The sequence below is a fragment of the Schistocerca cancellata genome, chromosome 2, assembly GCF_023864275.1.
Source record: "Schistocerca cancellata isolate TAMUIC-IGC-003103 chromosome 2, iqSchCanc2.1, whole genome shotgun sequence".
Lineage (NCBI taxonomy): Eukaryota > Metazoa > Arthropoda > Insecta > Orthoptera > Acrididae > Schistocerca > Schistocerca cancellata.
The window spans coordinates 266,263,906-266,291,760 of NC_064627.1; the positions used below are offsets into that span (position 1 = coordinate 266,263,906).

The following is a 27,855-nucleotide window of genomic DNA, read 5'->3' on the forward strand; positions in this document are numbered from 1 at the left end:
ACTTGTGTGTCTGTATTCCTTAGTTCCCGCGACACTCGTGCTCTACCTTATTTCATTGATCAGATGAAGTATTTATGCTGTTACCCATGGTTTCTTCGCAGTTCCCTTCTTTGTACAGATGTTTTTCTTTCGAGTTGTTATAATTGCCCTTAATGAGATGACCATTCCTTTTCTACTGAACTGCCTACTGGACTATTCATTATCTATAGCCTCAGAGAATTTCAAGCGTATCGCTTCCCATATAATCCGGCTTGTTTCAAGTATACGTCCGCCTCTGGTGATCCTTGAATAGAGTATTCACTACTATCAGCTGAAATTTATTGTGTAATTAGTCTTTCTCCTCTGCCATTCCAACTACCAAGCTCAGATCCTCTCTAACCCTTCCTTCTACTCCTTCCCCTACAACAGTATTCCAGCCTCCCATGACTATTAGACGTACCGAATTACGCGTTCAGTATCTTCTTATATTTTCTGTGACTGTTCCTTTTTGGCTTGCGACATCTTCATGTACACCTGAACTATTCCTGTCGGTGTTTGTTGTTGATTCTGAGGAGAACAGCTCTATCACTGAACTGTTCACAATAACTCACTGTCCACCCTACCTTCCTTTCTGTTGCTATTGGTATTACCCTATAGTCGTGCGACCAGAAATCTGTGTCTTCTTTCCATTTCACGTCATTGACCCCTACTATATCTAGATGGAGCCTTAGCATTTCATTGTTCAGATTTTGTACTTTCCTTACACGTTCAAACTTCTGACATTCCACACCCCGACTCGTAGAACGTTATCCTTTCGTCGGTTTTTCAATCTCTTCCTTGTGACCACATCCCCGTTTGCAGTCCCCTCGCGGTGTTCCTACGGGTGGACTGGTCCGGAGTCTTTGTTCAATTACAGGCCACGTGTCCTGTGGAAACACATTCTGTGTCTTCAGTGCAGTGGTTTCCATTAGCTTCCACTTCTTCATTCCGTTGATCATTGTTGATTTTTCCGCCTTTATGGGGAGTTTCCCATACCTAGGACAAGAAAGTGCACTAATCCTCTGCCTGCTTCTCCGCCCTCATTGATAAGTATGCCAAAGATCTTCGGCCGCCATTTATGATGATTTTCATTCGAAATTTAAGTAGTGGCGTCGTTCGAACCTGAGACCGAGGTCGTTTTGATATCGTACGCCTAGATTACGGGGCCTTATGATACGTAAAGTAATCGCAAAAAGTTCGTGAGAATAATGAACTACGACGATCGCCACTATAAAAAACGTATGGTGGTTTTGCAGCACTGTCAAAACGTCTTTATTGTGAAAGCAGTCCCTCGCGTTCGTTAGTTCACAGCGTATAACTAGTTACTCAATAATCTCTTGTCACAGAGTTTTGTTATCAGTGCCGCTTTGTCCATGTGCAACAAGTAGGAAACGATGGAAGTGACTCGTTTTGTTCACTATGAAGGGATGAAAGCAGCGGAGATCACTCGAAAAACGCAGCTGCAGTACGGCAGTAGTCATGTTGGTGTTATAAAAATTATCAAGCTGATAAATCGCTTCAGGATTTATGAATCTGCTATTAATAGCATACGGATAAGCCGCCCACTTTCAAAAAGGACAGAAACATCGGGAGAGCGGAGGAAATGATTCGCGATGATCTTTGCCCAAGAACTGATGATATTGCACATTTGTTAAGAACTGTTCTTTGTTCAGCATTTTCAATCGTCCATTAATCTTTTAGCTAGCGCGTGATTTGGGTTCGTTGGATACTACGTCATCTCACAAACGTAAACAAGGACTTTTGGATTCGAAATCTCATTTAAGGTGTTTTGAAGTGGAAGGAGAAGACTTTTTCTGCCGTATGGCAACCGTTGACGAGATGTTGGTCCATTGCTACGACCACAGAGTAAGCGGCAGGGTATGGCTTGGAAACATACATCTGCGCCTACAGCAAAAAAGTTCAAAACCGTACCTTCTGCATGAAAGCTGATGATGATGCTATTTTGGACATGGAATTCCACTGCCGATTCATTACACTCCAAAAGGTTAAATACTGAATTGCGAAAGCTGCTGTGAGCTACTACGTGATGCAACCCCAAAATGAAAACGAGAGGGAAGATTATAAAAGATGTGATTTTATTTCTGGATGATTCCTACCCGCATACAGTGCATTCCAAGCAAGGTAGTGAGATTGTGGAGTGCCCAACGTGCGTTCCTGACCTAGATCCAAGTGATCCTCTTCTTTCTGTCCCACTGAAGGAGCACCTCCGTTTGATCGGATTTTCGTTGCTTGGAGAGCTTCAGGGGATAGTACAAGAGCAGATGTACGTGATTCCTTAATTTCTTTCTAGGACGGAATTGGGCACCTTGCCAACAGTTAAAACAAATGTGTAGATGATGGGAGAGAGTATGTTGAGAAAGGATGTTACTTAGAATGTTTTTTTTTTCCAAACAAAGTCTCTTTTGCCGTTTGACTGAGCGCAGAAACATGCCCCTAGTCCACATCTACTGAGTTTGTCGATCGCAGCAAACGAACACAATACAAAAACTGGCACGCAGTAATGCTATTAGTGTATGGGCAGTTTTGTTTCCTTTTTTGTCAATATATAGCTGCAACGACAGTCTTACAACATTGCAAAAATCTATAAATCGAAACAGTCTCACTATTTGTTGGTACTGCAAAGTGCATGATAGGATGATGTCATAGGAAAGTAGGCACAACTCATTGCTTTGGGCCGTTGTTGCAGTCACTTTCCACACCATTACATAATTTGATAAAGCTCTGATTTTGCGACAGTAAATCACACAAAAACATTAACAAAACATTAAAATAATCAAACTGTTATTTCGAAAAATATAATTATTTTTCTTATTTACTCTAGAATATTGCACAACAAACCTATCGGCAATAAACCAGAGCATTTCGTAAGAATTATATGGTAAAACTCCTGAATTTTCATTTTCCAAATATATTCACTTTTGAAGATAATTCATGGAAAACAATGCAAGATTTGTATTTTGTTTACCGCTGCATCTCAACTAGACAAAATTAAAACAGTACTACATAAAAATAAAACATAATGTTATCATTATTTGAAGGTTTTACCCACATAATTATATGAATATTTCTGGCTTATCTATTTTACTTCTTTTAAATTTATTCGAGCAGTTGTTTTATTTAGTAAATCAGAAGTAGTAAAATATTCATCTAATATCCTATACTGAAAACGACAAACATAATATCGTCTAAATACCACTAGAATAGCAGCCATCTTTTCTACCTATTTGCTTGGTATTTGACATTGTTAAACACGAAGGCAAGCGCTCATTTACGTTGAATGTATGGATTGAAGATCTTAGATGAATATCGCAAGAACATCATTATTCATAAGATTGGCGAACCATCTTCTGCTCTAAAATACAGAAATTCCATAGAAAAGGTTAACAGTAACAAGATACATTCAATTCTTTAACTTCCATCATGCGATACTTAAAAATATAATTATTATTTTGTTCAGTGTGTTTCAGCAACCAGGAGTTACACACCCTATTATTCTGTTCAGGTGAATCGCTCTCATTAAACTGAAAAATCGTATGGACATGTACATACTGGAAAATATATTAGATGGTGACGAAAATAAAGATGTGCAAAAGTGTTTTGGTTAGTGTGTGCAATTACCATTTTGTTGTTATTGTTGTTGTTGTTATTGTGGTCTTCATTCCTTGTTTGATGCAGCTCTCCATTCTACTCCATCCTGTGCAAGCTTCTCCATCTCCAAGTAACTAATGCAACCTACATTCTTCTGAATTTGCTTAGTGTATTCATTTCTTGCTCTACGATGTTCACCATCTGCGCTACCCTCAAATACTAAGCTGGTGATCCCTTGATGCCTCAGAACATGTCTTAGCAGCCGATCCCTTCTCCCAGTCAATATGTTCCACAAATTCCTCGCCGGCCGCGGTGGTCTAGCGGTTCTAGGCGCTCAGTCCGGAACCGCGCGACTGGTACGGTCGCCGGTTCGAATCCTGCCTCGGGCATGGATGTGTGTGATGTCCCTAGGTTAGTTAGGTTTAAGTAGTTCTAAGTTCTAGGGGACTGATGACCACAGATGTTAAGTCCCATAGTGCTCAGAGCCATTTTGAACAAATTCCTCTTCTCCCCAATTCTATTCAGTACCTCTTCATTAGTTTCATGATCTACCCATCTAATCTTCAGCATTCTTCTGTAGCACAACATTTCGAAAGCTTCTGTTCTCTTCTTCTGTAAACTATTTATCATCCATGTTTTTCTTCCACACAAATGCTTCCAGAAAAGACTTCCTGACACTTTAAATCTATACTCGATGTTAACAAATTTCTCTCCTTCAGAAACGCTTTCCTTGTCATTGCTAGTTTACATTTTATATCTTATCTACTTCGACCATCATCAGTTATTTTGCTCCCCAAAAGTCGTAGGGTCATTATTGCCTCACGTATTCCAACATTTCTACGGAATCCAAACTGATCTTCCCCAAGGTCTGCATCTTCCAGTTTGTCCATTCGCCTGTAAAGAATTCGTGTTAGTATTTTGCAGCCATGTCTTATTAAACTGATAGTTCGATAATTTTCACACCTGTCAACACCTACTTTCTTTGGGACTGAAATTATTACATTCTTCTTGAAGTCTGAGGGTATTTCGCCTCTCTCATGCATTTTGCTCACCAGATGGTAGAATTTTGCCAGGGCTGGCTCTCCCAAGACTATCAGTAGTTCTAATGGAATGTTAGCTACTCCTGGAGCCTTGTTTCGATATAGGTCTTTCAGTGCTATGTCAGATTGTCCACGCAGTATCGTATCTCCCATCTATCTTCATCTACGTCCTCTTCCATTTCAGTAATACTGCTCTCAAGTACATCGCCCTTGTATAGACCATCTATATACTCTTTCAACCTTTCTGCTTTCACTTCTTTGCTTAGTATTGGTTTTCCATCTAAGCTCTTCATATTCATACAAGTGGTTCTCTTTTTTTCGAAGGTTTCTAATTTTCCATTGGCAGTATCTATCTTATACCTAGTGATATATGCCTTACATTTCTCTCTGGCCATCCCTGCTTAGCCATTTCGCACTTCCTGTCGCTCTCATTTTTGAGAAGATTGTTTTCCTTTTTGCCTGTTTCATTTACTGCATTTTTATATTTTCTCCTTTCATCAATTAAATTCAATATTTCTTCTGTTACCCAAGGATTTCTACTAGCCCTCGTCTTTTTACCTACTTGATCCTCTGCTGTCTTCACTACTTCATCCCTCAAAGCTGCCCATTCTTCTTCTACTGTATTTCTTTCCCCCATTTCTGTCAATTGTTCCATTATGCTATTCCTGAAACTCTGTACAACCTCTGGTTTAGTCAGTTTATCCCATCTCCTTATATTCCCACCTCTTGCAGTTTCTTCAGTTTTAATCTACAATTCATAACCAATAGATTGTGGTCAGAGTCCACATCTGCCCCTGAAAATATCTTACAATTATAATCTTACCATTATATAATCTATCTGAAACCTTCCAGTATCTTAAGGCCTCTTCCACATATACAACCTTCTTTCATTATTCTTAAATCAAGCGTTAGCTATGGTTAAGTTATTCTCTGTGCAAACTTTTTCCAAGCTGCTCCCTAGTCCATATTCACCTCCTACTTTCCCTTCTCTTCCTATTCCTACTATCGAATTCCAGTCCCCTGTGACTATTAAATTTTCGCCCCGCTTAACTACCTGAATAATTTCTTTTATCGCATCATACATTTCATCAATCTCTTCGTCATCTGCGGAGCTAGCTGGCATATAAACTTGTATTATTGTGGTAGGTGTGGGCTTCGTGTCTATCTTGGCCACAATAATGAGTTCACTATGCTGTTTGCAGTAGCTTACCAGCATTCCTATTTTCCTATTCATTATTAAACCTACTCCTGCATTACCCCTGTTTGATTTTTTATTTATAACCCTGTATTCACCTGACCAGAAGTGGTGTTCCTTCTGCCACCGAAATTCACTAATTCCCGCTATATCTAACTTTAACCTATCCATCTCCCTTTTTAAATTTTCTAACCTGCTTGCCGATTAAGGGATCAGACATTCCACGCTCCGATCCGTAGAATGCCAGATTTCTTTCTCCTGATAACGTCGTTCTCATGAGTAGTCGCCGCCCGGGGATCCGAATGGGGGACTGATTTACCTCCAGAGTATTTTACCCAGGAGGACGCCATCATCATTTAACCATACAATAAAACCTCATGCCCTCGGGACAAATCACGGCTTTAGTTTCCCCTTTCTTTCAGCCATTCGCAGTACCATCACAGCTAGACCATTTTGGTTAATGTTACAAGGCTATATCAGTCAGTCATCAAGACTGTTGTCCGTGCAACTACTGAAAAGGCTACTACCCCTCTTCAGGAACCACACGTTTCTCTGGCCTCTCAACAGATACACCTGCATTGTAGTTGCACCTGTGGTACGGCTATCTGTATACTTGAGGCCTGCAGGCCTCCCCACCAACGGTAAGGTCCATGGTTCATTGGGAGGTTTACTATCTTACCTAAAGTAAAAGGTTGTCATTGTGTACAAAAATTTTGTTGACGTTGACCATTTATCATAAATGGCTCCAATGTTCCTACTGCAACACTTGTGAGTTAACACAAAGCATTCGACAGCGGTCAGAGTTACATAGTCCATATGTAGCCGTCAGATAACTAACGTAGCATATTCGTGACTCTATAATAGTACGAAGAATTATGACATATCGAAATTTCTGCTAGATTTACGGTACATAAAATGCAACTGACTTCAAGGACGTATAGAGGTGAATTTGTATCTTTACACTCATGATTGGTTTCTACCTTATTCTGTAACAGATGCATAGACAAAACGCTACTTATGATTGTAATAAACGGCGCGTTGCCGATTCCCGATCCCCGAACTCTTACGGGAATCGGCAACGCGCCGCGAGTAATGAGTATAATGGGCGGGGGCACTACGAATGTAGTGCGGGACATTACGTTGAGAATGTGGGTTTCGGGGGAGGCGTGCCAGAGATAAATCCCTGCAGTCGCGCTATCCTCTGTGTCCTCGGTGGCTCAGACAGCCGGCACGGTAGCTCAGCGTGTTCGGTCAGAGATGGTTGGCCTCTGCAACAAAAAAACTGAGTGGAAGGATCAACAAACGAACCTGAACGGATGTCATGTGACGTCCGCAACGACCAAACACAATGATCAACAACGACCCAAAAAAAAAAATTAAAAATATGAATAGAGCGTCTGCTATGTAAGCAGGAGATCCTCGGTTCGTGTCCTGGTCGGGACACACAATTTCATCTGTCTTCGTTGACGTATGTCAACGCCTGTAAGCAGCTAAGGGTGTTCATTTCATTGTAATCCCTATATATTTATTTCCTCTTAATTTCTTTTTAGTTTCTGTGAGTGCTACAGCCTCGATATTCATGTCGCTTCGTGTATTTACTAGGTCTACCACCTTTTGGAAAATACGTCTCACATTCCAGGTTGCTACTTTGACGTGTCAATTTATCCATTTTCGTTTGTCGTTTTTCATAGCCTTGTTATTTATCTTTGAGACCGTCCTGTTTCCGAGGCTCGTCTGGGTACTGGGAGTAGTCTGTGTTTTCTAAGAGTTGGTTCTAGGAGGACCAGGAGTTTCTTTCGGGGTTATCTCCCTTAGCTGATACGATCTGGTTACTTAAAGGTGCCGGAAATAAGTTCGCCTTTCATCGACTCCCATTGGCTTTGTAGTTTGTATCGACTGTGTGTCATACATTGTCTAGGGGTCTCACGACTCATGCCTTCTAGGATGTGGGAGCAGCATTGAAATCCTTGAGGTCTGATTGATTTCTCAAATTTCAGTGTACATTTCCCAGAGTTTTGTTTCTGCAAACAGGTATCGGCAGCCTGTGCAGACTCTTGGGTCTTTTGCCAACCCTTGATTGATGGAGAATAGAAAAGGGAAATGAAAGACACCCTCAGGCCTCGAAACCTAATACCGTTGGGGTCGAAAAAGTAAGAGTTGGCCAAGGGAGGCCCATAGGAAAGAAAACAGAAGAAGCCTGGCACAAGTAAGTGGAAGTAATGTCAGACTTAACTAAGGGCCCATGTGGTTGCCACCCACATAATCCCAAGACAGAAGCCCCCTGGGGGATACTCTTTGTCGGGAATCTCATCAACTGACCAGTCTGGCATGGGTAACCCTGCCGGGAGCAGAGCTCCCGCCAGCATAGCCCAGTGGATCACTAATACACACAGACCTCCTCACCGACGTTAAGGTGGTAGTCCTTGAGGTGTTTGGGTTTGTTATCAATATTGAAACTCCCTATGTGCCGTACCGAGACTCGAATTCGGGACCTTTGCCTTTCGCGAGCATGGGTTCTACCGACTGTGGTACCCAAGCATGACTCGACGTCCCATCCTCACAGCTTTACTTCCGCCAGCTTATCTCCTACCATCCAAACTTCACAGAAATTCTCCTGCGGAAATTGGAAGACTAGCGCTCCAGCATGAAAAATCCTAGTCTTGCAAGTTTCGCAAGAGAGTTTTTGTGAAGTTTGGAAGGTAGGAGCTGATGTGCTGGCAGAAGTAAAGCTGTGAGGATGGCACTTGAGTCTTGCTAGTCTAATCCGGCACACAGTTTTAATCTGCCGGGTAGTTTCGTATCAGCGCATACTACGCTGCACGATGAAAGTTTCATTCTGGTCATTAATATTGCCTGCCAACTCATAAATACACAGATTGAACAACATCGTCACTTTACTTCTATATCTGTAGTTGACTCTCATACCACCATAATATACTGCGTCTTCGCTATCAGAAATCATTATTCGAGTCACAAATTTATTTTAGTATCACATTTTAAATCGTTCAAATGGCTCTGAGCACTATGCGACTTAACTTCTGAGGTCATCAGTCGCCTAGAACTTAGCACTGATTAAACCTAACTAACCTACGGACATCACACACATCCATGCCCGAGGCAGGATTCGAACCTGCGACCGTAGCAGTCTTGCGGTTCCGGACTGCGCGCCTAGAACCACTAGACCACCGCGGCCGGCAGTATCACATTTATCGTACTTGAGTTAATAACCGTTGGTGTGGTACAGTGTTGAACACTTTTTGCAAACCGCGCTGTAACACCCAGACCTCCAGATATCAGACAGTCAGACCGCTACCAAACGTTGTATGTCGGTAGAGTACCAACCAAAACTCCGAGTTAGATTCTATTATGAGCTGTCGCCCAGAAAAAAAAATAGCTCTGAGCACTATGGGACTTAACTTCTGAGGTCATGTGTCCCCTAGAACATAGAACTACTTAAACTAACCTAAGGACATCACACACATCCATGCCCGAGGCAGGATTCGAACCTGCGATCGTAGCGGTCGCGCGGGTCCAGACGGTAGCGCTCGCCCCCTCCGGCCGGCTTGTCGTCCAGAAGAACGGGCGTAAACGTTAATTAAAAGTAACACCAGAACTACGAAGCAGAGGAAAAACATAACTCTAAAAAGACTAATACGTGTAGCCTTCGCGGGGAAGGTGATAGGGCGTAAGATCGTTCTAGCAACAGTCCTGGCTTCAAACCTTACTGGTGACAATTTTTTTTTTTTTTTACTGTATTATGGGTGAAAGTTTTATATGGGCCTATTAATACTTCCGCAAGTGTTATGCAGTTGTTTCTTTATTCTACTGTTTCGATTGTTAATGTTTATTTTGTGAAACTACGAATGTACTAGCTGCTTCAACACCAGTGGTGTCTGTTCCGTCGCACACGTCCGACAGAACCTATAAAAATGTACTTTATGGGTTTGCTACTTTCAGCTAACGAAGCTAATGTAGACTGCCAAAAGAACATTGAAACTAACTCCGAAAATCAGAAAAAAAACAGTAAAATGTTCTCCCATATAACAGTTTTACTTGTAAACAGTTAAAACAACAGTCGGGTTTGAGCACGGGACTTCTTACACCGACCTCATACTCTACCAGTTCTCCCACACGAGATCTACAAAACTATCACTCACAGATACGCTTTTTCTATGCTCCGTAGTTCTGGCGCTACTTTTAATTACCGTTTACTCGCGTTCTAATGGATGACAGCACATAGCACGAACTTCATCGGTGTATTGATAGATACCCAATCGACATACAACGTTTGGTACCGATTTTAGTGTTTGACATCTGGAGGTTTGGGAGTAAGATTTTATCAAAAAACTTTATTATTAGCATTATTATTCATATTAAATATCACCATTACAGAGGTGGTAGTAGTAGTAGTAGTAGTAGTAGTAGTAGTATTCTGTGGAGTCTGACAGAGATTCCACAGGGACGGGAGCATTGTTCGAGTTGAGATACCTAAACTACGCAACGACAGTCACACTAATGTCTGTATCACACGTCTTAGCAACGGAGTGAGGTGGCGCAGTGTTAATACACTGTGCAGCACTTTGTTTCTAAAAACGAGTGCAAAGGAGCAGCTGCTGTCCTCTCTTTGAAAAAGCATTGCTTAAACATCAAAAATAACCGGCCAAGCAAATGTATTAATTTTAAATTGCCATTGAAGCCAAAAAACTGTCCATAACTTCTATTTTGAAGTGAGGCATCAATAGCGAATTTTATCTGAGTAAACCGCGATGTTGCAGGTAATGGAGGAAAGACTGCCTCGAAAGCCATAGGGTGGTAAAGAGGGCACCAATTGAGACCTTCAGGTGGAAGGATACTCAGAGTCCCGACGGCATGGCGCCAAGGGCACCAAACTCAATATTCCTCCACTGCCTTCGACACTACGTCACTTTTTCCAGCTTTAGGAGATCCTTAGTGGTACGGTTTTACATAACACCTGCTTGGTTTAACTTCTAACTCTAAAGAGAGTGGAAGGGATGATCCAAAAAAGCGAACATTTCAATTCCAATGTGTTTATTATCTACCAAAAACAACTTCACATAAAAATTGACAGACGCCACTCAGGCAAGATTATTTACGAAACACTCATTAGATAAAATCATAAGCAAGTTAATAAATCATTAGCCAACTATCTCCCACAAACATTGAGAAACGCCACTCAGGCAAAATATTTAAGAAACTCTCTCACTGCACAAAATCATTAATAAACTAATAAACCATTAGCAGCGACCTTATATAAAAATTGGCAGAAGCCACTAAGGCTGAATTTGACCATAACTTTAACAAAGCAACTCTAGTTAAGACACGTCATGTAAGATCCTTTTAGTTCCAGTACTTTAACATTACATGTAAAATAACAGTGGACACACAGCCTCAATTTTAACATGAATACTTAGAACATATTTATTAAAACGTAACTTGGGCAATCTTGCTACTTACTAGACTAGAGAACCTTGCAGAGTGAACCACGAAATTATTCAAATGTCCATTGGCTTGTAAGATGGGCTTTTATGGCATAGAAAGTTACACGTTTATACCATCATAAATGTGTAACAACAGAAGTAAGGCCCAAGCTTGTAAGGCCGAAGTTTAACCACGACCGGTGGAACCGACTGAGCGAAGTAATACTTCGAACCAAGTCGTGGCTCCGTCGGGTAGGCCACCGAAATGTGAACCCAGCAAACGCTACCGAAGAGGAACACACGAGCTCAGGAGAAGTCCACCGCCCGTAAGCCAAACTTGTAATCTAAAGGGAAAATCTGCGCTTCGGTTGCCCGCTGCCTCAGCTCACTCAAACACAGACCACATCCGACTACAGGAGGCCAAAAAACTTTTCTGAACTTTAACATTCAAGATTGACCGGTAAATTAACACTATAAAATCAAGGCTCAAAAACTAATTTCACTCGCAAGTCCTTTCTTTAAGTGAAACAGTACCTGATAAACAAACGCTAAGAGTGAGAAATGAACTGACTCACGAGAACCGACACTCACTAGAACTTAATGACACACACATTGGCCACCTTAAGTGGGCCGGCAAAGCTCAACGCGGTAACCCTTAGAAATAAAAACTCAGATTGCCCGTAGAGGACATATTGACATGAATTAACCGATATCGTAAACCACTTAAACACTTGCTAATAATAGCTAATAAACCAACATTTTGCAAATACATCAATATTATGCGAAAGCAGAGCACATGCTTAGTAAGAGGGATCAAATGAAATCCGACAACGTCTTACTATACCGAGCGCGATCACAATCACAACTAAGCGCTCTCAGTAATTAAAGTACTTAACTGGGTGTCTTGATGCTGGGGCGATTTTGCGAAGATGTCAGACCGTCACTTCGCAACACCTTAACAGGGTGTCCCTCCAAGAAAGCGGGCACATCCACAGCTCACGAAGTTGCCGGAGAATCCACAGCACCGGCCAACTCCCGCCGCCTCCAGTATAACCACGTGATAACCGCCGCCAGGCTTCAGGCTCGCCGTCTTCGCTTTTGCCCGCCAGTCAAACGCCTTCCGTTCTCAAAGCGTTCTTCTCTCTTTCTCGCGGTCGGCACTCGCTTACATCCCGAGCCGGCCCAACCCCCAAGACAAACCTCTGTACTGTGAAATCGATCGTACTCATGTCAGAGATACTACTGCCGCCGGTCCCGCCACGGTTCACTTAGCTTCGTTACGAAAGAGTCCCATTCTTCTCTCTCAGATTTTCGTAGACCTTAGTTGAGTTACCTGGCGGTCTGCGGTCCGTCTCTCCAGCTCCCGACGGGTCGATATGTGAGCTGATTCCACGAAGTGATGTATTCTCCAATGAGACATACTCCAGTATTTCCTCTTGAGACATCCCTTTCACAAATTGATTACCTTGGTCAGTAGCTGCAGGAGAGCAGTGGATTGCAACTACACTGAAGAGCCAAAGACAATGGTGCACCTGCCTAATATGGTGTAGGGCCTCCGCGAGCACGCAGAAGTGCCGCAACACGACGTGGCATGGACTCGAGTAATGTCTGAAGTAATGCTGGAGGAAATTTAGACCGTGAAGCCTGTAGGGCTGTCCATAAATCTGTAAGAATATGAGGAAGTGGAGATCTCTTTCTGAACAGCACGTTGCAAGGCATCCCAGATATGCTCAATAATTTCTGGGGACTTTGGTGGCCAACGTAAGTGTTTAAACTCAGAAGAGTGTTCCTGGAGCCCCTCTGTAGTAACTCTGGATGTGTAGGGTGTCGCATTGTCATGCTGGAATTGCCGAAGTCCGTCGAAATGCACAATGAAAATGTATAGATGCAGGTGATCAGACACGATGCGTACGTACGAGTCACCTGTCAGAGTCGTATCCAGAAGTATTATGGGTCCCCTACCACTCCAACTGCACACGCCTCACCATTACAGAGCCTCCACCAGCTTGAACAGTTCCCTGCTGACTTGCAGGGCCCATGGATTCATGAGGTTGTCTCCATATCCGTACATATCCCGTTATCAACAGTCCAATTTCAGTGTTGACGGGCCCAGGCGAGGCGTGAGACTTTCGCCTGCGTAAGTCCACATCAATTATGTTTCGTTGAGTGGTTTGCACGCTGACACTTGTTGATGACCCGCATTGAAACTTGAGGAAGGGTTGCACTTCTGTCACGTTGAACGATTGTCTTCAGTTGTCGTTGGTCCCGTTCTTGCAGGACCTTTTTCCGACCGTAGCGATGTCTGAGATTTGATATTTTACCGCATTGCTGATATTCACGGTACACTCGCGAAATAGTCATACGGGAAAATTCCCACTTCATACCTACCTCCGAGATTCTGTGTCCCATCGCTTGTTTGCCGCCTACAGCATCACGTTCAAACTCACTTAAATCTTGATAACTTGCCATTGTAGAAGCAGTAACCGATCTAACAACTGCGCCAGACACTTGTTGTCTCATGTAGGCGTTGCCGACCGCAGCGCCGTATTCTGCCTTTTTACACATTCTGTATTTGAATATGCATGCCTATAGTATTTTCTTTGGCGCTGCAGTATATAAGCGCGCCCTCCTTTCTACTGTTTGGATGAATTTCAGGCCACTCTTTGCCACACCTAGCTTATAACTTCAGAAAATTTAACATGCTTCCTGTAGTCCAACGTCGTACTGTTTGCAGAACTCAGTAATATACTTTTTTCGATGAGAAATAGTCTTATTATTGTGCTCAGTAACTGTGGTGGTGTGAAATTAACTTATTCGTTGTAAGATATGGTCTGCATTAGTAAAAGGCTAACAAGTTCGTATACTCTGCACAAGGGATAAATTATTCAGTCATATTAGTCACATGCGAAATAACTTCAGGTGCACAACACCTTCACCAGTTAACAGCCACGTAATTGAACTCATCCCGCCATACTGCAACAGAGTTCACAGTCGGGAGGATGGCTGGTCAAATCCCTATTCGGCCGCCCATACCACAATTATTCGAATAAAGCCGTCTAAATTTTCTTAATAGATTTTCATTTATCACAACGATTTGGCTACTGCTATTATGGGATCTGAACTGAGAATTTTTAAAATTAAGTTCAATCTCATTTGCAATACAAGCTATGCTTTTCATATAGACATTGAACTTTTTCTCATGAGTTCTAATTTGATTTGGTGATGGAAATAGACAACATGTATGAAAGTATATCGTGTAGTCTCGGATTTACTCGCAGAAATTCAGTTATTGCAGGCTAGTCTAGGGAATTTATTGCCTTTATTGATACACTTAGGTTTAATTTTCCGTGATTTTTCGTAAACCACTTGAAGTGAATGCTAAATGCTAGCATTGCACCTCTGGAAGGGCACAAGTGATTTCCTCCCTCAATTCCAGCTTGTAGCTACTCAATCTTTAATGATCTCGCCGCACCTGGTCCCTACTGACCTTGCCGCACTCACGTCGAAAAGACACGAACGCCACATTGATCCATTGCCTACACGTCGGTGCTTATATACCACGTCCGAGTCGGATACGTTGCACATACGTTGCAGCAACGCCCTCAAACGAAAACCTTTTGACTTCTCGCTTTATAGTGACGTCAAGAACAGGAAACAATAATTACCGCCTGAAACAATGTATAGTTTTATTAGCGAACTACTGTTTATTAACAGCGTAGTGTATTCACAAAACGTATTAAAATATCAGGAGGCAGCTTGTAATCGTAAGTTATAAAACCTAGGTTTTTGGGTGAATTTTAATACATCGGAAATTATTTAAAGACCAGCACTGAAATTCGTACAGCTCTTTGCTACTAATCTTCTGAAAGGTTACATAAAATTACCTGGCACTTGGACTACACGAAGTAACTTAATTACTTTCAGCTTAATGTATGATTTTTATAATCTGCAAAGCGTACTAAAGTATGACTGGGACAGGAACACGCCACATAGCAAGTTCCCAGAGTGGGAAAGTATTCTTTGAGATATAAGGCCACTGAGAGTAGCAAAATGGATCTTCCAGATTCCTAATCGTAAATGTATATCGCTACATCACAGTCCCAGTACCACGCCAATGAGGAAACGTGGTCGATACGTACGTCACATCGCAGCGCAAGACGTATTAAGCGGAAAACGTCTACGTGGCAGTTTTACGGCCGGGTTGAGTTGCTTTGATCTGTGGTTGGGTAAGATTCCGGGAGAGATCGGGCCTGAACTACCACTTTTAAGAAACTGCCAACCTCAGCACTGTAACCCATGCCGAATACACACCGGATTGATTTGTTGTGTGTTGCCCCCCCCCCTTTTTTTTTTGTTTTTGAGTAAAGAGACTAATTATGGTCCGTCACGGGGCTCGAATACGACTCACACAGTGCTAGAAGGACCGGTGTTTATAATGATCTTAAGGATAAAGGGTACTTTTCCGGCTAAATAGTATGTAAAAATCAATACCTATTTCTTTCAGGCACTGTTTCTTGGTATCAGGTAATGCAGCACACTTCCTAAGCAAATTAGAAGTGTTTTGAATATATTTGAGTCTGCTTAGGGTTATTAAAAATAATTACAAAGAAATTTATGCATTTTTTTCCAAAATGCTTCCTCAAATTGAGATAGCATTTAATCCAATATTATACATTTGATGGAGACCGCCTACCGGTGTGGCCGAGCGGTTCAAGGTACTTCAGTCTGGAGCCGCGATACCACTACGGTCGCAGGTTCGAATCCTGCCTCGGGCATGGATGTGTGTGATGTCCTTAGGTTAGTTAGGGTTAAGTAGTTCTAAGTTCTAGGGGATTTATATTTATCAATATAATCAGGGAATTTAATAAAGTCATAAAACATTTCGATTTTTCCACCATTTATAAGTACCCCGTTTCCTTAGTGGCAGTTCTGAATTTTCAGGAGCACCGAACGCGCACGCAGGCTGCCTACCCTGCGAGACGGAGTCGGAGCTTGCGCCTCCTCGCCGCTCGTGCCCCTCGGGTGCTCTAAATCTCGTTTGTTTACGCTCCTGGCTGACCGCCGCGACGTAGTGTCTGCGTAATAGTGGTGAGTAAGGGTATGTTTATGCTACAGCCTCGTTGTTGGCATATCGCTGCCTGCTGCTGACTGTTAGCATTAACGCTGTAGCTATTCATATCTGTGGTTAAGTTGCAATTCCGGGAAACGAAAACGGTATTTCTGTATCGTTTATCGACAATAAACACTGTTTTCCAACGTGAAAGAATGTACGTGAGGCATGGTTGCCCCCTTTGACTGTAGAACGTCCACACTGCAGACACTTCTTCTAACATCAACTCAGGAATTAATATAGCATTTTTTCAGATATTCGCTCTGGGATAATATATCGTCAAGTTTGTTGACATTGTCAACCGAAAGATATCTGATGCAAATTTTTATTTTTGTTAAGAACTGCACACCCGTGAAGTCAAGAATGCACATGGAATTTTTATTTGGATGGATTAAGAGTTTCGATTAACATTCTAGCCTTCTTCAGACCATTAAATATTGTTGATTGAGAACCACTTAATAATTCTTTGAACGACATCCTTAACTATATTTTCAGTTGCTTTTTCTGGAATGGGATTTATTATAACATGCGTATCAATTGCAAAAAGTACTAATTCTGCTTGCTGAACATTAAGTGAGAGGACATTCATATTAATAAGGAGCAGCAGAGGACCCAAAATTGAAGCCTGTAGGACTCCCTTTGTGATAACTCCCCATTCACTAGAATTTACCACCCTCCCAACATTATCTGTGTTATTCAGCGCAACATTTTGCTCTCTGTTCGTTAAGTATGATTCAAACCAGCGGTGTGTATAGCCTTCAATTCCATAAAACCTGAGTTTTTCTAAGAGTTTGACATGATCCACACAGTCAAATGCCTTGGAAAGATCACAAAAAATACTGACTGGCGATAATTTGTTATTTTGGGATTGTACTATTAGATGAGTAATAGTGTAGAATTGTGACAAGCTAAATAAATTATTTTCACTTAAATGTGAGACTACTCTTGAATACATAACTTCTTCGAATATTTTAGAAAATGAAGTCAGCAATGAGATTGGTTTATAATTATTTATGTCACTCTTGTCCCATTTCTTATGAAGAGGTTTGACAATCACTTATTTCAATGTCTCGAAAAATTCCCTGTGCCAGGAAGCATTACATATATCACTAAGGACTGCACTTATAAAATTAGAACAACACTTCAAAATTCTGTTAGAGACTCCATCAACATCATACGAGCTCTATTTATTTCAGTGTATTTATAATTCCCTTAATTTCAGTGGGGGATGTTGGTGTTATTTCTAAAGGCCTAAAGTCCTGGGGAATGACATTTTCAACATTTTTTTTTTCCTTCTTCAACTGAACCCTTTAGTCCTATTTTTGCTGCTACATTCAGAAAGTGATTGTTAAAAATACCTGTAACTTGTGAATTATCACTCACATCATCATGTAGCTTTATTGCAATGGTATGTGTGCAGTGTCAGGCTGCCCCATCTGCCGTCTGACAGTATTCCATATAGTTTAAATCTTATTATCCGCATTATTAATTTCTGTCAGAACACACAAGCTTCTCAAATTCATAATGACTCTCCTTAAAATATCACAGTATCTTTTGTAGTAAGCAAGTAAAGTGGGATCTGGAGCCGGCCGTTGTGACCGAGTGGTTCAAGGCGCTTCAGTCCGGAACCGCGCTGCTGCTACGGTCGCAGGTTCGAATCCTGCCTCGGGCATGGATGTGTGTGATGTCCTTAGGTTAGTTAGGTTTAAGTAGTTCTAAGTTCTAGGGGAGTGATGACCTCAGATGTTAAGTCCCATAGTGCTTAGAGCCATTTGAACCATTTTGAACAACTGGGTACACATTAATTGTTTCTGCCTCAGCACTGTCTATGAAAATATTATCGATAAGTGACGTACTCTCCTACTGCACACGAGTTGGAAAATTTACAACAGATGCTAGATTGAAACAACCAAACAAAGATTCTAGCTCTATTTTCCTATCCGTATCTTTTAATAAATCTTCATTAAAATCACCACAAATGACTAACTGCTCATTTTTGTCTGACAGGTAGCTCAATAATGCCCCTATATTTTTCATGAATAGCTGAAAGCAACCTTGATGGGATGTGTAGACTGTTACATTTACTATAGATGTATATTGCAGCAGCAACTCACAAGCACATGCTTCAAGGATCTGGTCTACACAGAAACTATTTCTTTCAATATTTTTGTCTTTGTGTCCCGTTTTTATATAAGTAGCAACTCCTCCTTTTTCCATGTTGATTCTACATGAATAAGATGCTTATCTGTAATCCCTAAATTTAACATCCCCATCCCTGCCGTTACATGGTGTTCAGATGCGTGTTCCAAACTCTGCTCTTTTCTCTTCTCTTTGAGACACTCAAACTGCTAAAAATACTAGAAGCAGTGACGTTACAGAATAAACGTACCCACAAGAAGGTGCGTCTAGGCTACGCATCTGCGTGGCCATACAAGCTGCTCAGACGGCTTCGTCATTAGGCGATGTAGAGGAAGTCTAAAGTTCGGCTATTGTCTAGCTAGTTATTTGGCACTGGCAGGTGCAGCAGCCTAGCGGCAACAGCGCGAAAGAACGCTTCAGGCCACGTCACCTGTTCTCCAAAGGTCCCAACCATAGTCCAGTGTCGCATGTGACTGTAGTCGAGATAAACAGAGTTTCTAACATCTTAAAACTTCTGCAGGTATGCCTTAGTTACATTTTCATAAAGTTCCTGTGTTTATGAATAGTCTTTTCTCTAGTATTTTGTGTCAACGACAATCTTAGTTCTTTACATTTTCACTTTTGGTACATACTATTTTTCGTTGTTTCGTAATTAATCTAAAAATTATGTACTAGTAATGGCCTAAATTCGGACAGTTACGTATGGTCTAGCTTTGGGCTGTAATCAGATTTGAGAACATTTCGTGAATATGACAGTCCAGTGCTGTTTTTGTTCTAGAATGCCGGAGGTATACATTAAATTTCGGCTGTATCCAGATTTGGGGCCATTTTGTTCATATGACTTTCCAGTGCCAATTTCGTTCTAGAATGACGAGGGCGAAGCCAAAACACATACTGCATTGAAAATAAGAGGAAACTGAATGAAACAGATGTGACCAAAGCGATTCTTATAACCAGGGATAAAACTGTGCGATAGTCTTCTCAAGAACTCCCGTGCTCTTCGGATGTCTTATGCTGGGAATATCTGACCTGTCAGACCGTTTAATTAATTAGCCTCAGCCAAAGACGCCTATCTCATCGGCCTTTATTCCTCCCATCATTTCTCCCGTTCGTACGGCTAACATAGTAAAAGCCGTCGCGATAACTGCCATTCTTTACGAAACAACATTACATAAGGGCACTACCGAAGAAAAATCCTGTAATAAACTGCCCCTACGAAACGCTGTGAAAAAGGACTGAAACCTGAAAACGAGTGTAAAATATCATCCTTAAACGTGAACGTTGACAAAAATAAAAATGAAAAATATAAAAGGAAATGGACGAAAAAAAGTAAGATGGCTGTTCAAAATTAAACGGCCACATCTGTTGTTGATGACGACTTGAGTGACGTAGAGATCCCTCCTGGAAAAAAAGGAAAAAGAAGCAGGCCAGACACTGATGACAAGGAATGCATTTTGTGTGAAGAAAAATTCCCTGATGTCGTGCAAGGAGTGCTGTTATGTGCACCACGTGTAACATGGGGGTACACAAGTAATGTACAAGGAGTGCCAAGAAATTAATATTTGTGACGTTTATCAAGAGCGTAAAAGTAGTACATCACATGACCTCATTTTCTGACAAACTGCAGTTATTTAAAAACAAAAATATAGCCTAATGTTTTTCAGCTACTTTATAAAATACGATATTACAGTGCCTGTGTTGCAAACAAAGGAAGCTCCCCATCGCACTCCCTTCAGATTTACTGCTAAGAGGGCCCCGTGGACAGCCCATAGAAAACAGAATACAGATCAAGCATGAAAATAGGAAGAAGGTATACTGAACTGTGAATAAAAGACAACAACAAAATAGAAACGGAGAATGGTCCAAGGACAACACGTGCAATATGGAGTTAAAATTGATGTCTGTGTCTTGCTGTAATGTCCTCTAGCGACAGCGAGATGTAAGGAGGGAACCTGTAATGACAGTTGATTACTCCATTAGAAGCCGGAAGGAAGTGGTTTTCGAATGGGAACCGAAACCAACGTTTGACGACGAGGCGATAAATGAAATACATGCCGCATTGAAAACAAGAGGAAACTGAATGAAACAGATGTGACCAAAGCGATTCGTACAACCGGGGATTCGAACCACCGGTAAACACGTCTGGTGTGTCATTTACGGCATTAGTGGGAGTGCGTGTTTCATAAGATAGGTATCTCTTACCGACGCACCTAGTTTGTACGCCTGGTGAGTGAGTGACACATGCCTCCTTGCCCAATGTAGGTGTTCCTATGAATGTGAATATGATCAGTCCCAAGGAAATGATTAATCTCCAATAAATAAACACAATAGTTTCACAACCACGCAGTTTCTGTGAGCTCTGTCAAAACATACGTTTTTAACGCTTTTGAAGTTGCGTTCCGTTTTGGAAATTTTGACTCTTGAATTCCCTTGTTGTAACTTATTTCACAGCCGTTTATTTGTTGTTTTCATTGCTGTGAAACGTCTATGTGGTACCTCGCCTGCTCTCACTATTCGTCACTTGCAACGCTAACGTATTCTTACCACATGACTCATATTCTATAACTAATGTATAGTATGACAACTGCCAAGACTACAGAAAGAGAACAACCATTTCAGTGACTGGACGGACAGCTCATAATGTTGTGAAAAAAACAAAAGTAATAAACGGCAAGCCGGCCGCTGTGGCCGAGCGGTTCTAGGCGCTTCAGCCCGGAACTGCGCTGCTGCTACGGTCGCAGGTTCGAATCCTACCTCGGGCATGGATGTGTGTGATGTCCTTAGGTTAGTTAGGTTTAAGTAGTTCTAAGTTCCAGGCGACTGATGACCACAGATGTTAAGTTCCATAATGCTTAGAGCCATTTGAACCATTTGAATAAACGGCACAAAGGAGTTTCGAAGACGGCTCACCCGCTTGCACTTCGTGTTTTTGTATCGTTCACTGTTTCTATACTTTTTTCCATAGTCTAGTACAACTTCTGCGTGTTTTCAAGCTTGATCTGTGTTCAGTTTTGAACGTGATATCCGCTGGGCCATCTTACCACTAAATTTGAATGTGATTCCCTTGTAAGAAGGCACACTGCATCGTCCTGCTTAACAACACAGGCAGAGCAATGTCGTATTTGCAGTATTTACCCGCCGCTACCGGGCAGCGACTTTCATCTAAAATGTCCTCCTCTGTACGTGAACTACAAAAATGTTCAAATGTGTGTGAAATCTTATGGGACTTAACTGCTAAGGTCATCAGTCCCTAAGCTTACACACTACTTAACCTAAATTATCCTAAGAACAAACACACACACACCCATGCCCGAGGGAGGACTCGAACCTCCGCCGGGGAGAGCCGCGCACTCCATGACTGCAGTGCCTAAGACCGCTCGGCTAATCCCGCGCGGCGTGAATTAAATAATGTGCGTAGGAGTACAGGTTGTGACGAAGGAACGACGACATGTTGATGTTTCGGTCCAGCCGCGACTTGTGCACGGATTGGCAAAACCGTTGGGGCGACCACTCTGGTAAAGCGGTAAATCCGGGTTCGAGTTCCGATATGGCACAAATTTTCACTGTCGGCATTCCCCGATACAGCCGATAGTTGTTCAAACGTTCAAATGTGTGTGAATCCCTATATTAACACACTACTTAAACCAACTTACGCTAAGGACAACATACACACCCATGCTCGAGGGAGGACTCCGCGCAGTGGTAGTTGTTCGTATTCGCAATTGTGAATATGTTTCATGCATTGTATATAATGTTTCTAATATTGTTTCAGTAATTAAATTGTCTTTCAGCAATTTTACTGAGTTTTATCAATGATATCTCAATATTTTTCGGACAAACCAAAATCTAGGCAACATCGTAAGTTTTGTCAACTTCTAAAAGTTTTCTTTAAATCCAAAGTAAGAAAATAGTGTGAGAGTGTGTTACATTTCGCGATAATGGTTTAAAGCAGGAGACTTCAAAGTACTCTTTACGGCTAAAATCTTCTATTTATTTTCAATAGAATGATCTATCGAGGTGGCACGGTGGTTAGCACACTGGAATCACATTCCGGAGGTGACGGTTCGAAACCCCTCCTCAGACCATCATTATTTAGATTTTCTTGATTTCCCTAAATCAGATAAGGCAGATGCCTGAGTGTTTCCTTAGAAAGTGCACGGCCGATTTCATTCTCCACCCGTTCCTCATCCGAGCATGAGCTCCTCCTCTAACGACCTTGTTGCCGACAGGGCAATGAACTACAATCTTCTTTCCTTCCTACGTTTCTTCAATAGAATGTGAGTTATGTCTTGAAAAGTAAATGGAAGCGTAAATTTAGAGAACTTCCTCTTGTACTGATCACCATCGCCAACTTCTCCTAAGCTGCGTAGTTTGTGCTTTCGTAGGCACACGATAGCCGAGTGAAGAGCAACACTTCTCGGCAGTGTCCTCACAAGGGAATCTCCCCGTCGCTCCCATGTCACATTTAGTGGTTAGTTGCCCCAGTGGATAGCCGGTCAAAAACTGAATGCAGATCAAGCATGAAAACAGGAAGAAGGTGTACTGAACTGTGGAAAAGAAAGTAAAATACAAACAGTGAACGGTCCAAGAACTAGAAATGCAATAAAAAGCACACTGAAAGAGCACCGACGTCATGGTAAGCTGTTACAGTGTTGGGCTGAAAGGCGGGCGAGCCGCGTTCAAAACTCCTTCGTGCCATTTTTTTCCACAACATTATGAATGTCCGTGCGGTCATTGAAATGTTTGTTCTCTTTGTGTAGTCTTCGCAGTTGTCATACTGTATATTGGATACAGAATATCAGTCATGTAGTAAGAATACATTACAGTCGCAAGTAAATGTAATAAATAGTGAGACCAGGCGAGATACCACATAGATGTCTCACAGAAATGCAAGCAACAAATAAACCTGTGTGAACTATGTTACAACAAAGAAATTCAAGTCAAGGCTTCCAAAACGGAAAGCAACTTCAAAAACGCTAAAATCATACATTTTGACAGAGAACAGAGAGACTGTGTGATTGAGAAACTGTTGCGTTCATCTGTTGCAGCTTATGTGACGAACTATTAAGTTTTCGGTATTTCCTTGGGAGTGATCACATTCACATTCATACGAATACCTATATCGGACAAGGGGCATATCTCGCTCACTTACCTGTCGTACAAATTACGTGCGTCCGTAAGTGATACCTATCATATGACGCATGTACTGACAACACACGTGTTTTCTGATGGAAGATTCGGTTGACTTGTCAGCTTGTCATCAAACGTTTGCGGTTCCCATTTGAAAGCCACTTCCTTTCGGCTGCTAATAGAGTAGTTGCGCTGAATCAGCTGTCATTATAGGTCCCTACCTTACACCTCGCTGTTGCAGACAGACGTTACACTACGCCACAGACACAAATTTGAATAAAGCGAACAGTGAAAAATATATACATATATAACGACTTAACTACGACCCTGTTATTCTTCCTCCTTCCTCTGTACTGCACTTCATGTCCTCGGACCGTTCACTGTTATGTCGCGCGGGGTAGCCATGCGGTCAGGGGCGCAGCTATCCCGATAGCCAGCCGATGTGGCCGAGCGGTTCTAGGCGCTTCAGTCTGGAACCGCGCGACCGGTACGGTCACAGGTTCGAATCCTGCCTCGGGCAGGTTGGTTAGGTTTAAGTAATTCTAGGGGACTGATGACCTCAGAAGTTTAGTCCCATAGTGCTCAGAGCCATTTGAACCATTTGAGCACCTATCCCCGTCGGAGGTTCGAGTCCTTCCTCGGGCATGCGTGTGTGTGTGTTGTCCTTAGCGTAAGTTAAAGTTAGATTAAGTAGCGTGTAAACCTAGGGACTGATGACCTTAGCAGTCTGGATCCAAAGGAACTTACTACAAATTTCCGTTCACTGTTTCTATGTTGCTCTTTTTTTTCACAGTTCAGTACACCTGCTTCCTGTTTTTATGCTTGGTCTGTGCTGAGTCTTTGGAGGGCTCCTCGCTGGGCCCTCTTGTCCCTCATTCTGTTGTCGGGAGCGGGGGGGGGGGGGGGGGGAATTTCCCTTGCCAGCATTTCGAACTTCAGTGTTTACTGAATCAGTGTGACATGGTCGTCGGTGTGGACGCAGAGTTTATGAGCTGCGCGGTGCTCCGATGTGGCGTGCCGTGGCGCGCTGCGGTGATGTTGATGTTGTCGCGGCTGCCCCTCTAGCCGTCAGCGAGCCGTGCTGGCCACCACTCGGCTGCCCTGGCCGCCGCATCAGATTAGATAGTCTCGCCCGCAGCACTCAGCGGGCGCCAGATAACGGCTTCTCTGCTGCAAACACCGTGCCGCCGCGGGCACCCTGCGCCAAGTAGGGCGCGCAGCATTCACATGCGCACAACACAAATATTGTCGCCGACGTTAGCTCACCGGACGACATATTAGCTACCCCTTAATAGACAGAACGGATCGCTTTGGAGCGATGCAAATAATGTAGGACTGCAACTTGACGATTACGTGACTCTCCGTCGCAGACTTCATATCACGGCAGTGAATTGATGTGTATGCGCCGATCGCACGTGTAGAAACAGTGCAGGAAGGTGGATGGAAGTGGCAGAAAGGAACTGCACTGAACCGCCGAAGAAACTGGTATAGGCATGCGTATTCAAATACGGAGATATGTAAACAGGCAGAATATGGCGCTGTGGTCGGAACAGCCTGGTGCAGTTGTTAGATCGGTTATTACTGCCTCAGTGGCAGGTATCAAGATGTGAGTTAGAACGTGGTGTTATAGTCGGTGCACGAGCGATGGGACACAGTGTCTCCGAGTAGCGATGAAATGTCGATTTTCCCGCACGACCATTTCACGAGTGTACCGTGAATATCAGGAATCCAGTAAATATCAAATCTTCGACATCGCTGTGGCCACAAAAAGATCCTGCAAGAACGGGACAAACGACGACTGAAGAGAATCGTTCAACGTGACAGAAGCGCAACCTTTCCGCAAATTGCTGCAGATTGCATTGTTGCGTCTTCAACAAGTGTCAGCGTGCGAACCGTTCAACGAAACTTCATCGACATGTGCTTTCGAAGCCGAAAGCAAACACGTGTATCCTTGATGGCTGCACGACACAAAGCTTTACGCCTCGCCTGGGCCCTTCATCACTGACATTGAACTGTTGATGACTAAAAGCATGTTGCCTGGTCGGACGAGTCTCGTTTCAAATTGTATCGAGTGGATGGACGTCTACGGATATGGAGACAACCTCATGAATCCATGGACCCTGCATTCAATAGGAGATTGTTCAAGCTCGTGGAGGCCTGTAATGGTGTGCCGCGTGTGCAGTTGGAGTGATACGGCACCCTTAAACGTCTAGGTATGACTCTGACACGTACGTAAGCATCCTGTCTGATCACCTGCATGCATTCATGTCCATTGTGCATTCCGACGGACTTGGGCAAGTCCTCACACTACACATCCTGAATTGCTACAGATTGACTCCAGGAACACTCAATTGGGTTTAAACATTTCTGCTGACCACCAGAATCCCCAGTCATGAACATTATTGAGCGTATCTGGGATACCTTGCAACGTGCTGCTCAGAAGAGATCTCCAGCCCCTCGTAATCTTACAGATTTATAGACAGCAGGATTTGTTGTGGACTGGTAAGACAGCCAATCCACTAGGAGGAAGCCGAAAGGCACGCGTTTGAGCTCACGCAGGCTGGCGTGAGGTCTGGAACTGACAAGGAAGTTAGACTTTAGCAAAAAAGGTCGTAGCTGTTGGAATACTTAACTTTAATCCATAATTGATGAACATAGCTCTTGACGGAACATTTTTTACAGCATCAGTAGTAACAGGTAACGGCGCCTTGCTAGGTCGTAGCAAATGACGTAGCTGAAGGCTATGCTAACTATCGTCTCGGCAAATGAGAGCGTAATTTGTCAGTGAACCATCGCTAGCAAAGTCGGCTGTACAACTAGGGCGAGTGCTAGGAAGTCTCTCTAGACCTGCCGTGTGGCGGCGCTCGGTCTGCAATAGTGCGCTCGGTCTGCAATAGTGCGCTCGGTCTGCAATAGTGGCGACACGCGGGTCCGACGTATACTAACAAACGCGGCCGATTTAAAGGCTACCACCTAGCAAGTGTGGTGTCTGGCGGTGACACTACAGGATTCATGGTGTCACTTCCATCCAGCATACTTCAGACATTAGTCGAGTCCATGCCACGTCGTGTTGCGGCTGTTCTGTGTACTCACGGGGGCCCTACACGATATTAGGCAGGTGTACAACTTTCTTTGGATCTTCAGTGTATCTCCTTTGCACATATTAACGTGGGTTCCTAAAACGAAGTTTGCGTCAAACCCAGTTCACTCCGTTTGTACACGAAACCTAAAAGGCGACAAATACCGGCGCCCAGGTTGACGGCGCGTTCCTTAACTTCCGGGAGGCGTTCGATAGAGTTCTGCACCGCCGCCTAATGAACGCGGTAGCAACCTATGGAGTATAAGGCCAGCTGTTCGATTACATTGTAGAGTTCCTAGCAACCAGAAGACAGCATATCACTATTGAGGGAGAACGTTCTTGAAATTGGCCGAAAATGTCAATTTTCAACTTAATTTTTTATTTGTTAGTTGAACTCATGGAAAATAAGTTGCCAAATTTTCAGTAACGAAATCATATCGGAGGCGCTTGAAAAATAATTAAATGTCTTCAAATGGTTCTGAGCACTGTGCCACTTCTGAGGTCATCAGTCGCCTAGAACTTAGAACTAATTAAATCTAACTAACCTAAGGACATCACACACATCCGTGCCCGAGGCAGGATTCGACCCTGCGACCGTAGCTATCGCTCGGTTCCAGACTGTAGCTCCTAGAACCGCACGGCCACTCCGGCCGCCAATTAAATGTCTGACGCGACGTTCCTGCAACGCTCACTTTTTGATGCAACGCTTCAATACTCTCTCTGTGAACAACGACTCCATGGACTACTTTCAAACAAAGCTACACGGGGTAAATGTAGAAGGATGTGACTCCTGAACTTCTTGCTTTCGTGGGGACCGACAGCCGTTAAGTGTTTAATAAAAGAATGCGTTGTCCGTTATAGGCTGTATTGTACTTTATTAAAATCATGTTTTTAGCTAATTTCGGCCGTGAGCCATTATCAAGCATATTTCTATGTCGTTTATTACATATCGTACTCATCACACTCTTTTATGTCACGTACGTGACATAAAGGGATGTGATGAGCACGATATGTAACACATCATATAGCAACTGTGCTTGATATTGGCTCACAGCCACAATTAGCTGATAGCACGGTTTTATAAAAGCACAATACAG

The 27,855-nt window shown here is 42.8% G+C and overlaps 1 pseudogene; it reads left to right on the forward strand.

Moving 5' to 3' along the window:
• LOC126153102 (protein TEX261-like) overlaps positions 1-24,890 on the forward strand; it is a 154,966-nt pseudogene extending 130,076 nt beyond the window's left edge.
• The last annotated feature ends 2,965 nt before the right edge of the window (positions 24,891-27,855 follow it).